A 14,557-nucleotide genomic window follows, 5' to 3' on the forward strand; every position below is an offset into this window, starting at 1 on the left:
CTGGTGACCCAAGGTCGAGAAAGGCTGGTCTAAAGCAGGAATGAATAAAATCAAAGTAAATGTTGAGATCCTCCTCAGGTGAAACACTTGGGGATTCTCCAAGCAAAGGCAAAGGTTGGGAAAGTCTACTCTAGGGTAACAGACAGGAAATGTCATGGGATTTCTTGCATGAAAATCACTTGCTCAACCATTGAGCTTACGACTCTTCCTGTAGAACAGGGTTTCCCAAATTTGGAACTCTAGCTGTTTTTTGGACTACAGTTCCCATGATCCCTGATCGCTGGTCCTGCTGGCTAGGGATGATGGGAGCTGTAGTCCAGCAATAGCTGGAGACCCAAGTTTTGGGAATCCCTAGACACTCTAGAGGTTCCATATCCCCAGTCACAAATGAAAACTAAAAACCGTTCTAAATGTTTTAAATAAAAATATGTAAACACCACCTATTCATTTAAAATATCAAGGTAATTTGCAATAGCCCACCCAAATCTCCGCCACCAAAGCCTTTGCCAAAGTTAGTAAATGAGATTGAACCAACCTCCCTCTGGTTACAACAGACACCATCCCACAAGGAAACATTGAAAGAACAACAAAGCACTAAAGAATGGCACAGAGCGATTACACCTCTTGCATCATGGTTTAGCAAAACAACATCAGAGAGATCTTTAGCCTGCCCCTCCGAAACCAAACGAGCTATCTTGAGGCACCATCGCAAAGCATTAAGATACCACAAAACAATGCAAAATAATCCTAAGCGTGAGCGGCTCACCTGGAATGAGTATTTGCTTAATTCTGAATACAGCTCTTGGCATAATTAAGTCTCCAAGAGACGCCTGAAAGTCAAAAGTGAAGATGTCTGAAGGAAACTCTGCTGGAGGAGTTGCCCGAAGCGATGGAACCAGAAACACTAAATACTCAGCTTCTGGTTTGAGGTCAGTTTGGCCTCTGTAACCGGGGCGGTGGGTGGGGACAACTAAACACCACTCCTCTGGATGACCTTACTTCACCAAGAAGGAGTGGCAAAATCTGCCAATGAGTGTGTGTTTAAGTAGCGCTTTTGAAGGGTGACTCAGCTGGAAATGACAGTGTTCTGAAACCTCCACTCTCCAGGTGTTTTGTTGGATTACAGCTGCCACCATCCCCAGCCACCTTAGTCGATGTCCAGGGATGATGGCAGTCATAGTCCAAAGCCATTTCTGGGAACCCAGGGCTGAAGAATGCTACCTTAAGAGGCACAATGGGGAGAGAATTTCATCTCCCACATCTTGCCACTCATTGTTGTTGTTGTTTAGTTGTTTAGTCGTGTCCAACTCTTTGTGACCTCATGGACTAGAGCACACCAGGCACTCCTGTCTTCCACTGCCTCCCACAGTTTGGTCAAACTCATGATGGTAGCTTAGAGAACACTGTCCAACCATCTCGCCCTCTGTCGTCTCCTTGTGCCCTCCACCTTTCCCATCATCAGGGTCTTTTTCAGAGAGTCTTCTCTTCTCATGAGGTGGCCAAAGTATTGGAGCCTCAGCTTCACGATCTGTCCTTCCAGTGAGCACTCAGGGCTGATTTCCTTCAGAATGGATCAGTTTGATCTTCTTTCAGTCCATGGGACTCTCAAGAGTCTCCTCCAGCACCAGAATTCAAAAGCATCCATTCTTCAGCGATCAGCCTTCTTTATGGTCCAGCTCTCACTTCCATATATCACTACTGGGAAAACCATAGCTTTAACTATACACAGACCAATTTCTTGCCCTGTACAAAAGTGCACAGGAGCCAAGCCTGACAACTGTAGCTCCGTCTAGGCATTTGCTAATGGAGGAGGTCAGGGAAAGCCATGCCTGACACCCTCTGCTTTATCAAAGGCCTTCTTGCATTGAGCAGGATGATCTGGAGGGGCTTCCAAGTAAGTTTGGCTGGGCATATTGGAAACCCTGGTGGCAGAGCCCAGTGCAGTAAGCTTGGTAGGGCCAGGGCACTGGAGAGGTTTGGGACACATGCTCCTGTCCCCTTCCTCAGTTTCTGCTCTTGCATGTTCTTTCTACGTGCCTGGAGAGGGCTATAACTTTCCCCAAGGTCAAAGCCCTTTGCCCTCAGTTGCCATGCATTTTTGTTCTATCATTTGCTTAGCCTCCAGAAAGCTCAGAGCAAGTTACATTAGGCATCAGTTACCCACTTAGTTTGCATACTAATTAGATTTCCAGGACAAGTCTTCATGACCAGCTGAAATGCAACAGGTGCACCAATAAGCAACTATCTTACTTCTAAAAGACATCTGAAGGCAGCCCTGTTTAGGGAAATTTTTAATGTTTAATGCTGTATTGTGTTTTTAATATTCAGTTGGGAGCCGCCCAGAGTGGCTGGGCACTGGGGAAACCCAGCTAGATGGGTGGGGTATAAATAATAATATATCATCATCATCATCATCATCATCATCATCATCATCTCAGTGCTGCAAAGAAAAGTTACAGCTGTTGGATGTGTGGTTGCTGTGGAGCTCTGAAAGGCGCATCCATGTGTGGCAACTGTGACAGTTTGTGCCCTTGGTTTCAGCACCCGTCATTTGAGTTCTGTGGCTTTTGAAAATGCTATAAATAAGCATGAAGAGACCTCATTCCAAATCCATCATCAGTGTAATTTGCACTACACAGAACTTGGGTACAATATAATTAGCAAATGCATTGCAATAATTTATTTTTGGTTTAAAAGGCTGAACAGTCACGGTCTTCTAACAAGGTGGGGAAGAAAAAACAGAGCTATGAGCCAAGTGGTTGTTTTTTTAGTCCCCCTCCCCCCCCCCTTATTCTGGCTCCTATTAATTCAGTCATTTTACCTTTGGTGTGCATTCACCCACCTATGCAATGCGAGCCGCTCCACTGAGAAGGGTTTTGAATACTGAGCCTGCTTTTTTTGTTTTTTGTTTTGGGCGCGATGCAAAACGCAAAGCCAAAGCCGCGAGAGCCCCTCTGCATTTGCATTATTATGATTAACACTACTCCAAACAGAAAGCATCCGGCGGTATTAATTACAGGAATGGTGAGATTCAAATAGTCATAAATCATTAGACAGCATAATGTAAACTCCCCGAAACCTTATCAGAAACTAATTTTGCATGACTTCAGAGGCTTTTTTCTTCCCTGCTCTGCCTTTCCACCTCATTTATATGGTGACTGTTGACGTAACGGCAGGAATTGTACGTGCTTGATTGAGAGGTATGAAAAGAAAGAGCAGAGAGGGTGAAATTTATGACTTTCCCTAACAGCTACTTTTGTGTTACGCATAACTCTTTATCCTAGAGGGTGGAAAGGTTATGGCTGGTATTTAACTAACCTCTCCCATCATCTCAAGGATTTCCATTTGCACAACTCCTTCCCCCTCTTGCCAGATCTGCTCCAAAGCATTGGGGGAACTTCTAGAACTGATTTAGGGGGTACAGAGGGAGGAGAGGCAGGGGCTGATGGGAGTTGTGGAGGACACCGCATTTGCTTACCCTGCACTAGGCACATCTGTCTGAGTTTACAGCATGTAATACTATACCTACAATTACTCATAAATAATAAAATAAAATAAATAAAAAATAAATAAGTGACAGGGTGAGCTCCTGTTGCTTGGTCCACGCTCCTGCCAACCTAGCAGTTCGAAAGCACATCAAAAGTGCAAGTAGATAAATAGGTACCACTCCGGCGGGAAGGTAAACGGCATTTCCGTGCGCTGCTCTGGTTCGCCAGAAGCGGCTAAGTCATGCTGGCCACATGACTCGGAAGCTGTACACTGGCTCCCTCGGCCAATAAAGCGAGATGAGCGCCGCAACCCCAGAGTCGTCCACGACTGGACCTAATGGTCAGGGATCCCTTTACCTTTACCTTTAAGTCCCATTGAGTTCAATGGGTCCTTTCTCCAAGGTAAGTGGAGCCTGAGGTTCTATTCTGAACTTGAGGCTCTATCCTGGAATTAATACCCAGCTGCCTCAAGAAATCTGCAGCAATGCACTCTAACTGCACTAAGGATGAAGAAGCACTTTTTGCCTTGGAGCGGGACCCTCTTTGAAGGAAGGCAAAGTCCTCTTGACTCACAGAGCTGAGCTTAGGACCCCACCCTGGAGAATGTGCTTATCTTGGGTTCCTTTCAGATTCAAGGCCTTCTCCTAACACCCTCAATCACTGGAATTAAAGAGGCAAACAAGCGTTTGTTCTCTGCAGGGAGTTGTAAGCCACCCTATCAGGAGCTCACTGCATTGAAGTTGGGCCTTCAATGGAAAACTGGAGCTCTTTCCTGCACACACAACGAACCAAACACTTCTTCTTCTTTGGCGATCACTCATAGCCGAGTAAGATTGTCTTCCATAAGCATGGTTTTAACAATGATTCTGTAAGTGACTGTGGAGGCCAATTCTGGATCCACATGTCCTTCCACAGTGGGGACATTGGTTTCCAGGCAGGAGCTGATCACAGTGTGGATTTGCCAAGTGTGCCTTCCTCTTAGTGCGTTTATCCCTTTCGCCCCGAGTTCAAATATCTTCAAAGCCCATGACACCTTTGGCAAAGGCTGTTCTCCAATTGGAGCGCTCGCAGGCAAGTGTTTCCCAATTGTTGGTGTTTATACTACATTTTTAAAAATTTGCCTTGAGACAGTCTTTAAACCTCTTTTGTTGACCACCAGCAATACGTTTTCCATTTTTAAGTTCAGAATATGGAAGATGGTAACCAGACATCCGCACAACATGACCAGTTTAACGAAGTTGAAGTTGAAGAGTCATTGCTTCAACACTGGTGATCTTTGCTTCTTCCAGTACACTGGCATTAGTTCGCCTGTCTTCCCAAGTGATGTGTTTTGGAGACACCGTTGATGAAATCTTTTGAGTAGTTGGAGATGGCGTTTATAAGTCTCCTTCCAAACCAAAATAAGTCACTTTTACATTTATTTAGGCATTAAGTATTTGTACAATGGCAACACTTAAGTATCTGCAGAATATTGACAAGTGAGGAGGCACTGAGTTCTGCTCGACATTGGGTGAGCTTGTTGTGTTTGTGTGACGTCACATGGGCAACACACAAGCGTGATGTCAAGTGCATTGAGAGGAGGCTGCAAGGCCCTATGAGACTCTCTGCCTCCATGAGGAGGCCCGGCAAGGCCTGGCCCCTCAAGATCAGGGGGAGCACCCGCCCTACCGAGTTGTGGAACACGCTCCCACCAGATGTCAAAGAGAAAAACAACTACCTGACTTTTAGAAGACATCTGAAGGCAGCCTGTTTAGGGAAGCTTTTAATGTTTAATAGGTTATTGTATTTTAATATGTAATAATAATAATGTAATAATAATAATAATAATAATAATAATAATAATAAGGCAATAAAACATCAAACATTAAAAACTTCCCCAAACAGGGCTGCCTTCAGATGTTTTCTAAAAGTCAGGTAGTTGTTTATTTCCTTGACATCTGGTGGGAGGGAGTTCCACAGAGCGGGCGCCACTATCGAGAAGGCCCTGTGCCTGGTTCCCTGTAACCTCACTTCTCGCAGGGAGGGAATCGCCAGAAGGCCCTCGGAGCTGGACCTCAGTGTCTGGGCAGAACAATGGGGGTGAAGATGCTCCTTCAGGTATACTGAACCGACGCCGTTTAGGGCTTTAAAGGTCAGCACCAACACTTTGAATTGTGCTCAGAAAGGTGAATCCTGTGTCCAATTCTGCGCACCATAATTTAAGAAGGATATTGACAAGCTGGAAGGTGTGCCAGGCTCTCCATGTAAACCCATTAACAGCCAGGTAAACCCATCAACAGGTTTCCTGCCAGACAGGATTCTGTTGTAGACCCCCCCCCCTTCTGTGATGTAGGTATGATGTACTGGGTGGTGGTCTTGGGCTGCAGGGTGGCAATTTAAAAAGTCTATATAAGGCCTTGCACACCATTGTTCTGGGTTGCTCCTCCGTCCTTTGTGTGGTGAGTGAGGGCCCTGTTGCAACAGCTCAATAAAGATCAGGCTTACTAGCTGCTTTGCTTCTCAATATTCTCTGGTTGGTCTCTGTTATTTTCTCCTACCAAGAGGGAACCCATTTAAGGGCTCTATACGGGCTCTCTTGGATACCCCATAAGGGAAAAAGGGCAGATTTTGTTTATTACAGTACCCCAAGATTTACAGTGCCTAGACGGGCCCAGGAGATTGCTTGTCACCTCTAAGGGAAATCAATACAACCCCCCTTCCTTTTCGCCCGGTCATTTCGACAGAATGAGATTTCAGTTTCTTTGCTAGAAGCACGAATCCAGCCTCCTCGCCGTCCGACCTTCCCCAGCGACCACCACATAGGCACACACACCCCTCCAAGGTGCTATGCAAACAACATTACCATATGACATTACCCAGCCCTGTTCCATTATTTAATGCCTCTGGAGGAGAGCCTGAGAGTGAGCCTTTTAATCCTCGGCAAATTGACAGGATCTCTATCCTGGGAGATGCAAATTGAATAAAAACGAAAGGGTCTGGACTGCACCCATTGCATTCTCCCCAGCTGCTTCAAGCTACCCTCCTCCCCACTGCCAATTAGTTCTCTCCTGGAAAAGGGTGCAGGAGGAAATCCACAGAACTGCATTTCGCCAGTTGTCAATAACAATAAAAGCTCGCCTGTGCAGTCTTCCTCCAGACCTGAATTCTGCATTTCCAACCCACCAATTAAACTCCTGCTGCGACTTTAGAAGTTGCAGCCACTGTGCAGCTGTTCTGCTTTGCTGGCACTAAATTTCCCTCAGTAGTGGATCAACGTGTTTAAACACTTTGATCTTCCTTATCTCAGCAGAGGGATTTGAAAGCCTACTTAGAGAAACAAGCTTTCATTTGGGCTCAACCCTTCTTTATCTAACCTGAAACTTTGGGTGTTTGGGGGTGTGTTTTTTTATTTTATTTAAAAAACCTCATTGTCTTTGGGAATCGCTTCTTTCCCTGTGCACACAAACTCGGGCATTCTCTTTCTCTCTCTAACAAGAAAAAGAAAATGGGGGGAGATTTAGCCGATGGTACTTCAAAGGGCAGATAAAGGCTACAAAGGAGACAAAATTCTATATGCAGTAATTCCATATCATCTCAATATCGGGCACATGCTCTCAGATTTTCTATTAAATCTTCTTCAAACACCCCACTAGCTTCCCTGAGTATGCAGACACAATGGTGGTTCTGTTAGAAAACATCAGTGAAGAAATGTGGTTTTAACAAAGGCCGCTCCAGTTTCCTACCCAAACCTGGGAACATCTTAGCTAAACTGGAAATATGCAAAGTGTTGATTGGTGTTTCCTTCTCCAAACAAAATTTTCAGATTGGCACCAGAATTCAAGGAATGCATTATTATTATTATTATTATTATTATTATTATTATTATTATTCCTGTGCAGGCATGGTGTACACTGCACCAAGGGATTTGTAGTCACAGTGAGATTACAGAACAGGGAGGGGATAGAAAGGGCTCTATGAATTGAAAACAGAGACATTGTATGTACCCTTTATTAAAATCATTTAATAATAACAACAATCCATATTATAGCACTCAAGAAAAATTTGCAAACAAAGTCCAAAGACAGTTACCACACTGCAGCATGGATTATTTATTATCTTTTACAACTAGAAGACAAATGGATAAAATGTTGGAATTTGACCAAAAGAACCAAGGTAAAATCCTTTCCCAGCCTCCTGTCTCAACCTAACCGGAATCACAAGGTTGTTGCAAGGACAGAAGGAACCAGACAGGGTAGGCCTCCTTTGCAGTGTCTTGAGCTCCTTGGGAAAGACGTAGGATAAAAATAACATCCTCCCTTCTTTCCTTACAAGTGAAAGACCCGGACCCTACAATCATCATCTGAGGCCCTTCTTTGTGTGCCTCCTCCACAAGAGCCCCAGAGGGCGGCAACACAAGAACGGGCCTTTTCTGCAATGGCTCCTCATTCCTGGAATGCTGTCTCCAAGGAGGTTTGCCTAGCGCCTTCATTACGTATCTTTAGGTGCCAGGCAAAAACGTTTCTCTTCTCCCAGGATGTGGCTTGGAGAGGGGGTGTGCTCTGGGAGCCAGACCAAGAAATCTGTACCGCTCTATTCTGCCTTGGTCAGACCACAATTAGAATACTGCATCCAGTTCTGGGTACCACAATTTAAGGAGGATATTGTCAAGCTGGTACATGTGCAGAGGAGGGAGATCAAGATGATCAAGGGTCTGGAAACCAAGCTTGATGAGGAATGGTTGAAGGAGTATGAGTATATGATAGCCACATCAAAAGGCCTGTTACAAGAAAGATGGGGCATGCTTGTTTTCTCTTGGCTGCCTGTCATAAATGCTGAAATTCCTGCGTTGGAGTAGGATGGACAAGAAGACCCTCAGGATTCCTTCCAACTCTACAATCCTATGTTTCTATGAAGTGTAAGGGGCCTGAGGTTCTGTCCCTGGGCCTGAGGTCCCATGGAATAAACCTCCTATGATAAAATACTATCAAAATCAGTCCTATGGCCCATGTATTCCAAGCATATACACCTGGAGGAAAGTCTCAGAGGGACTATCCTCTAGTCTCAGTAAGGTGATGATGAAATAATAATAATAATAATAATAATAATAATAGTAATAATAATAATTTATGTATACCCCGCCCATCTGGCTTCCCAACCACTCTGGGCGGCTTCCAACAAAATATTAAAAACACGCCAAAACATTAAAAACTTTCCTAAACAAGGCTGCCTTCTCATAGTAAGGGAACCGCCAGAAGGCCCTTGAAGCTGGACCTCAGTGTCCAGGATGAACGATAAGGGGTGGAGACGCTCCTTCAGGTATAGAGGACCAAGGCCGTTTAGGGCTTGAAAGGTCAGCACTAACACTTTGAATTGTGCTCGGAAACATACTGGGAGCCAATGTAGGTCTTTCAGGATCGGTGTTGTATGGTCTCGGTGGCCGCTCCCAGTCACCAGTCTAGCTGCCGCATTCTGGATTGGTTATAGTTTCCGAGTCACCTTCAAAGGTGATTTACTCCCATGAAGACACGGTTAGGGTTGCAAAATGCCGCAACTCATTGTTTCCCAGCAAGCCACCTATGAAGAAGGCCCTTTGATTTGAGGACATTTTACTTGCTGGACAAGTTCATCTGTCGGAAAATCCTATCTATACACAAGTATCGGTTCCATCCACATTCCAGCATGGAAGGACGCGTGCTTCTCCTACCTGGTTAAACCAAGGTGATTAAGCACACTTACCTCTGTGTTGGACCCTTTTGAGTAGCACTGGGATGATTTAAGGTAGAATAAAGTCACACGCTTTTGATACGGGGTTTCCCCCTTTCTCCTCTCCCCCCAAAACATGCTGCAAATCATCAGCACGTTCTCCTCAGTTGGACACAAATTAGAGTCAGACTTTGTGCAGGGGCAGGAAAGTTCTCGGGCAGCCTGTCTTATTTTATTTGCAGAAAATAAGCCCAGGAATTTCTGGGGTCACGGGCAGACACCACGCTGGGCAGTGTCATAACACACACGGGTGGAACAGGCCCTACTCCATTTCCGAAGGAACCCCACAGCTCCCATAAATCAGTCAGCAGGTACCTTGGGCCCACAGATATTAGCAAAGCTGACTCAAGGAACTGAAAAATGGAGCGAGGTTATTTGAAGGCTGTGATTGTTATTACACCAGGCTCGCCAAGGCAGGGAAGGGGGAGAAAGGAAGTGCCAAAGCGACAAGAGACTTGAGCCAATGGAGACAAGGTGAACCCTAGCAGCCTTTCAGGAAAAGGAGGAAGAAAACAGAAAGGCAATTCATGGTATGGGCACCTTGGACAGTGAATCTCAGGATGAAATTGAACTTAGATTGATACCTGCTGCAATTCCTGCATTGCAGGGGGCTGGATGATAATGATAATAATAATATTATTAATATTTGTACCCCATCCAACTGACTGAGTTGCCCCAGCCACTCGTTTGGGCTCCTTCAACTCTTCTAGCTGTCCATGGAGGCGCAGGTCAGTTCTGTGTCCAGGGCAGCTGTTTAGCAGCTCCATCTGGTATGCAGAATGAGACCCTCCCTGCCCGCAGACTGTCTCCCCAGAGTGGTGCAGGCTCTGGTTATCTCCCGCTTGGACTACTGCATTGTGCTCTACATGGGGCTACCTTTGAAGGTGACCCGGAAACTGCAACTAATCCAGAATGCGGCAGCTAGACTGGTGACTGGGAACGGCCGCCGAGACCACATAACACCAGTCTTGAAAGACCTACATTGGCTCCTGGTATGTTTCTGAGCACAATTCAAAGTGTTGGTGCTGACCTTGAAAGCCCTAAATGGCCTTGTCCCAGTAGACCTGAAGGAGCGTCTCCACGCCCATCGTTCTGCCTGGACACTGAGGTCCAGCGCCGAGGGCCTTCTGGCGGTTCCCTCACTGCAAGAAGCCAAGTTACAGGGAACCAGGCAGAGGGCCTTCTCGGTAGTGATACCCACCCTGTGGAACGCCCTCCCACCAGATACCAAAGAGAAGAACAACTACCAGACTTTTAGAAGACATCTGAAGGCAGCCCTCTTTAGGGAAGCTTTTAATGTTTAACAGACTACTGTATTTTAATACTTTTTGGAAGTTGCCCAGAGTGGCTGGCGAAGCCCAGCCAGATGGGCGGGGTGTAAATATTATTATTATTATTATTATTATTATTATTATTATTATTATTATTATTCTATGAGGGGTCAAAAGGACTCTGATTCAGGGAGGATCTCTGCAGATAGCGTCTATGCACATGTCATGTCAGCACCAAGCAAAAATCTTTTTAATTTATTTTTTTACACCAGCAGGACCTGTTTCTTGCCCGCTTCTTTGATGTGCATATATGCCTATTACCGCCTCTGTGGTCAAACCTTTATTCCCGTTAATCTTTTGCTTTATGGTTTTGACTGCTATTAGCCATGGGAGCTATCTGTAAGTTTTGTTGCTGAAGGACAGGGAACAATTTTTACAAACAAGCAAGCCAAACACACGGACATTGATTGCTGGGGGCACCAAGTATATGTGGTGGAAGGGTCTTCAGAAACCCCCCCCCCGATATTTTGGGGCAGGGGTCTGCACCCCACAAATATTGAGGGGGCTGCCACCCCCACCCCCGCGTGACTTGGCTGAGCCCCCTCAATTTGGGGAGCAAGTTGGTGTCCCTGTTGATAGCTGTTCAAAGAGCTATCAAGTCCTATTGCACAAGGTGCCAACCTGTTCCTTGCCCTTGCCTTGTCAAGGCAGTGATCAGCTTCCTGCTTATTATGGATCACCATCATAATCTTAGTGTTCGTACCCCACTCATCTGACTGGGTTTGCCCCAGCTGCTCCGGGAGGTTTCCGACAGATATAAAAACAGGTTGTCGGCATGTCTTTCCCGGCCTCTGCAATGTCCCAACTTGACCCCGAGCCTTGTTCGAACGGCGGAACGTGGCCAGCTGAGAAAGTTAAAGGCCGGAGCCTTCTGAGAGCATGTGACAGCACAGCATCTCCCCGTAGGGCAGCACCTGTCGGGCTGGATGTTTTGATCACGTTGCGCATCGAGGAAAGACTTTCGCTTTGCTCCATATGGCTCTGAAAGGGGGCGCCAGCTGCCTCCCCTCTCCTGATAACGTTTGCTCGCCATCGAACGACATACGAAAACATATGGAATCATCTCTCCATTAGGAAGAGACAATAGCCAGACACACGAAGTCTCTCTCTCTCTCTCTCTCTCTCTCTCTCTCTCTCTCAATAACAAAGTTATTAGTGGTGGCTTCTCCTGACTAAGAACAGGCTTTTGCATAGTGTGTGAGAGAAATTGAGTGTGAATGTGTGTATATGAATGAGCTTAAGGAGCCTTAAGGGGTCACCACGAGAACCTCCTCTGTTTTTAAAAGCATCTATCGTCCCTCCTTTATTTTACTTTTTTAAAATGGAGGCTTTTTTCATCCATCAGATTAACCTCAGCCTGGCTTGATTAACCTGCCGCAGCTGCACAGTTTCTCCTTCACTCTGAGACGACTTGAGCGTGACGTGTACAAATGGCACATTTTCCTGCGGAGCAGGAGGAGTGGAACTAAGAGCAAATGAGTGATAGCTTGCAAATTGGCTGGGTTTGCGAAGAAACAGAGCCGCTTGTTGCAGCTTGCCCGGAGCGTCGACCGCAGGCTTCCCTGGAAGCAGCCTCGGCGACAGGTGGACGCTTTAATTCCCCCCAGTGAAGTGCTGCCCCAGGGCGCGTGGGAAATTAAAATCGCCCCCTGACGTTGGAGAGAGGGCACCTTGCCAAGGGCTCCCTCGAATCTGGAGCTCAGGACACAAGAAGTCATATTGGTTCAACTCGTCCTGTTATTATTTATGCTAAAACGTGTTCTCCCTAGCAGAGAGTGCTTGTTGCGGTGGGGGATACAAGCCACCCCATTGTTGCTGGGCGGATTTGCGAAGGGACCCAGGCAGTGAATTGGTTAACCGGGTCTCTGGGGAGAATTGCTTGTTGCCAATTTTGTTTTTTTTAAAAAAAATATTTATTACTTTTCCAACAATTTAAACACACACAAACAGAAAATAAAAAGAAAAAAGAACAATACAATACAACACAAAAACACTGCATAACACCTTAAACTAACAAAAAACAAAAACAATTTAAAAGACATCAAACAATTTCAGTATCTTATCTTTCATTCACTTATTTCAGTGACCTCCTCACACCTCCCTTTTTGTATTCCACTTCTGTTGATTGTTTCAGCAATTCCTTTCCATCTTCCTCTGCTTTCTAACCTTATTTTTCCCTTTAATACTCTATTGATCTATTTATACTTAATTCCTTATAACATTTCTACTAAAGCCATATAACTTCATTCCAACATTTTTCTAATTGAAAATTTTTCTAATTGAAATTGTTGCCAATTTTGAAGGAGGGGTCAGAGGTTTTAAATACTGGACGCCCAACTTTGAGCGTCCTCTTGGCTACTTGCACCGGATCACCCACCTACCCTCCCTGTATGGGGGGGGGGGTTGTTTGCTTGACCTTGCTATGCCTGTCATGGGGTCGTCTGCTTTGAGGCAGGGGCCTGATAGGAATTTGTCCATTTGGCTGATTGGCTGGTGCCGTTTGGTTTTGCCTACTGCGTAGCAAATGGTCTCAGCTTGTAAGGTTGGCAGTTAGGCATTGGTTCGAATTGGTTGGTGGAGGGGTAAGTGCCTACCCCTCCAGTGGTGGTGCGGAAAGGGAATTCTGTTAAAGGAATCCAGGGGCTTGCCATTCTCTTCGTCCTTGTCCCTGGCATCGGACTTGCAAGCCAACAAGAGCATGAGGGTGAGAAGTGAGGGACTGAGGCCCAGCCTCATTTTCTTGCCAATAATTGTTTCCCTGACTGGCTTTCGCTGGAATCCGGAAGTCAGTTCTGTCCCTGGGCAAGGACAGATAGTCGGAACCAATGCCTAAGCAACCACTCACTTGGGTGTGTTTAAATAAAGTTGTGGCCAAAATCGTGCCAAAAACCCAAACCAAAATTGATGTGTGATGTGTGAGTTTTTGGGGGGTGGCTTGGGGACCTCGACACGCAACTGGCAGCAGCTATCCAGATAAGAATCTCTCCCAGTACGGCCTGGAGATGCCAAGGATTGAACTGCCAACCTTCTGCATGCCAGGCGGAGGCTCTACCATGGTGCTACGGATCTTCAGATGTTAGTCCTGGGGTCTGTATTGGGTTGTCTTCTATCTGCATTGATGGCTCATTTGGTAGAGCATGAAACTCTTAATTTCAGGGTCGAGCCCCGTGTTGGGCAAAAGATTCCGGCATTGCAGGGGGTTGGCCCTTGAGTTCCCAACTCTACAATTCTATTATTAATACTACTACTACTAATAATAATAATAATTTTTCAGTGATGGCTCCGACCTGGTGGAATGCTCTGTCCCATGAGACTAGGGCCTTTCAGGATTTAACCTCCGTCCGTTGGGCCTGTAAGACAGAGCTATTCCGTCTGGCTTTTAATATGAATTCAGCCTGATCTTTTATTTCCCTTCTCTTCCCTCCCTCTCCCCTTTTTATGAAGATCACCCGCTCTGAGACCCCACAGCAAATTCTCCCCTGGTCGCTGGCCTAAGTAGGACCAATTCAGCCAGCTAGCCCTGGGGATTATCCGATTGATTTTTGATTTGTTGAATTTTATTGTTATTCATGTTTTTATGCCGTATTTTATGCTGCTTTTATAACCAAGTGTTTTAAATTTGTTGTTAGCCACCCTGAGCCTGGTTTCTGAACTTGGAAGGGCGGGGTATAAATAATAATAATAATAATAATAATAATAATAATAATAATAATAATAATAATTTGTACCCCATCCATCTGATTGGGTTTGTTCTTAATGCACAACCTCAGTATTCTTGCGGGGCAGGGGAAGAGAAAGTATTTCCCACCAAAACCTCTATTTTCAAGCTGAACATTGAAACTGGAGAATATTCACCGTGCTCCTGCTTAGGACCACTGATGTTTGATCATCTGCTGGGCACGAGACGGTCCAGAATCCGACGGAATCCGGAGCATCTCCCCTTGTTTGTTCTGCGGCAGGTGACAATCACTTTGTTGCATTTCCAGTGTCTCTGTC

The 14,557-nt window shown here is 45.6% G+C and overlaps 1 protein-coding gene across 10 annotated transcripts in view; it reads right to left on the minus strand.

The window, feature by feature from the left end:
• Window positions 1–14,557, minus strand: part of TENM4 (teneurin transmembrane protein 4) — a 645,695-nt gene that overhangs the window by 408,800 nt on the left and 222,338 nt on the right. The window lies entirely within an intron of this gene.

This window comes from Podarcis pityusensis, assembly GCF_964106645.2.
Source record: "Podarcis pityusensis genome assembly, chromosome: 4".
In the NCBI taxonomy this organism is placed as follows: Eukaryota; Metazoa; Chordata; class Lepidosauria; order Squamata; family Lacertidae; genus Podarcis; species Podarcis pityusensis.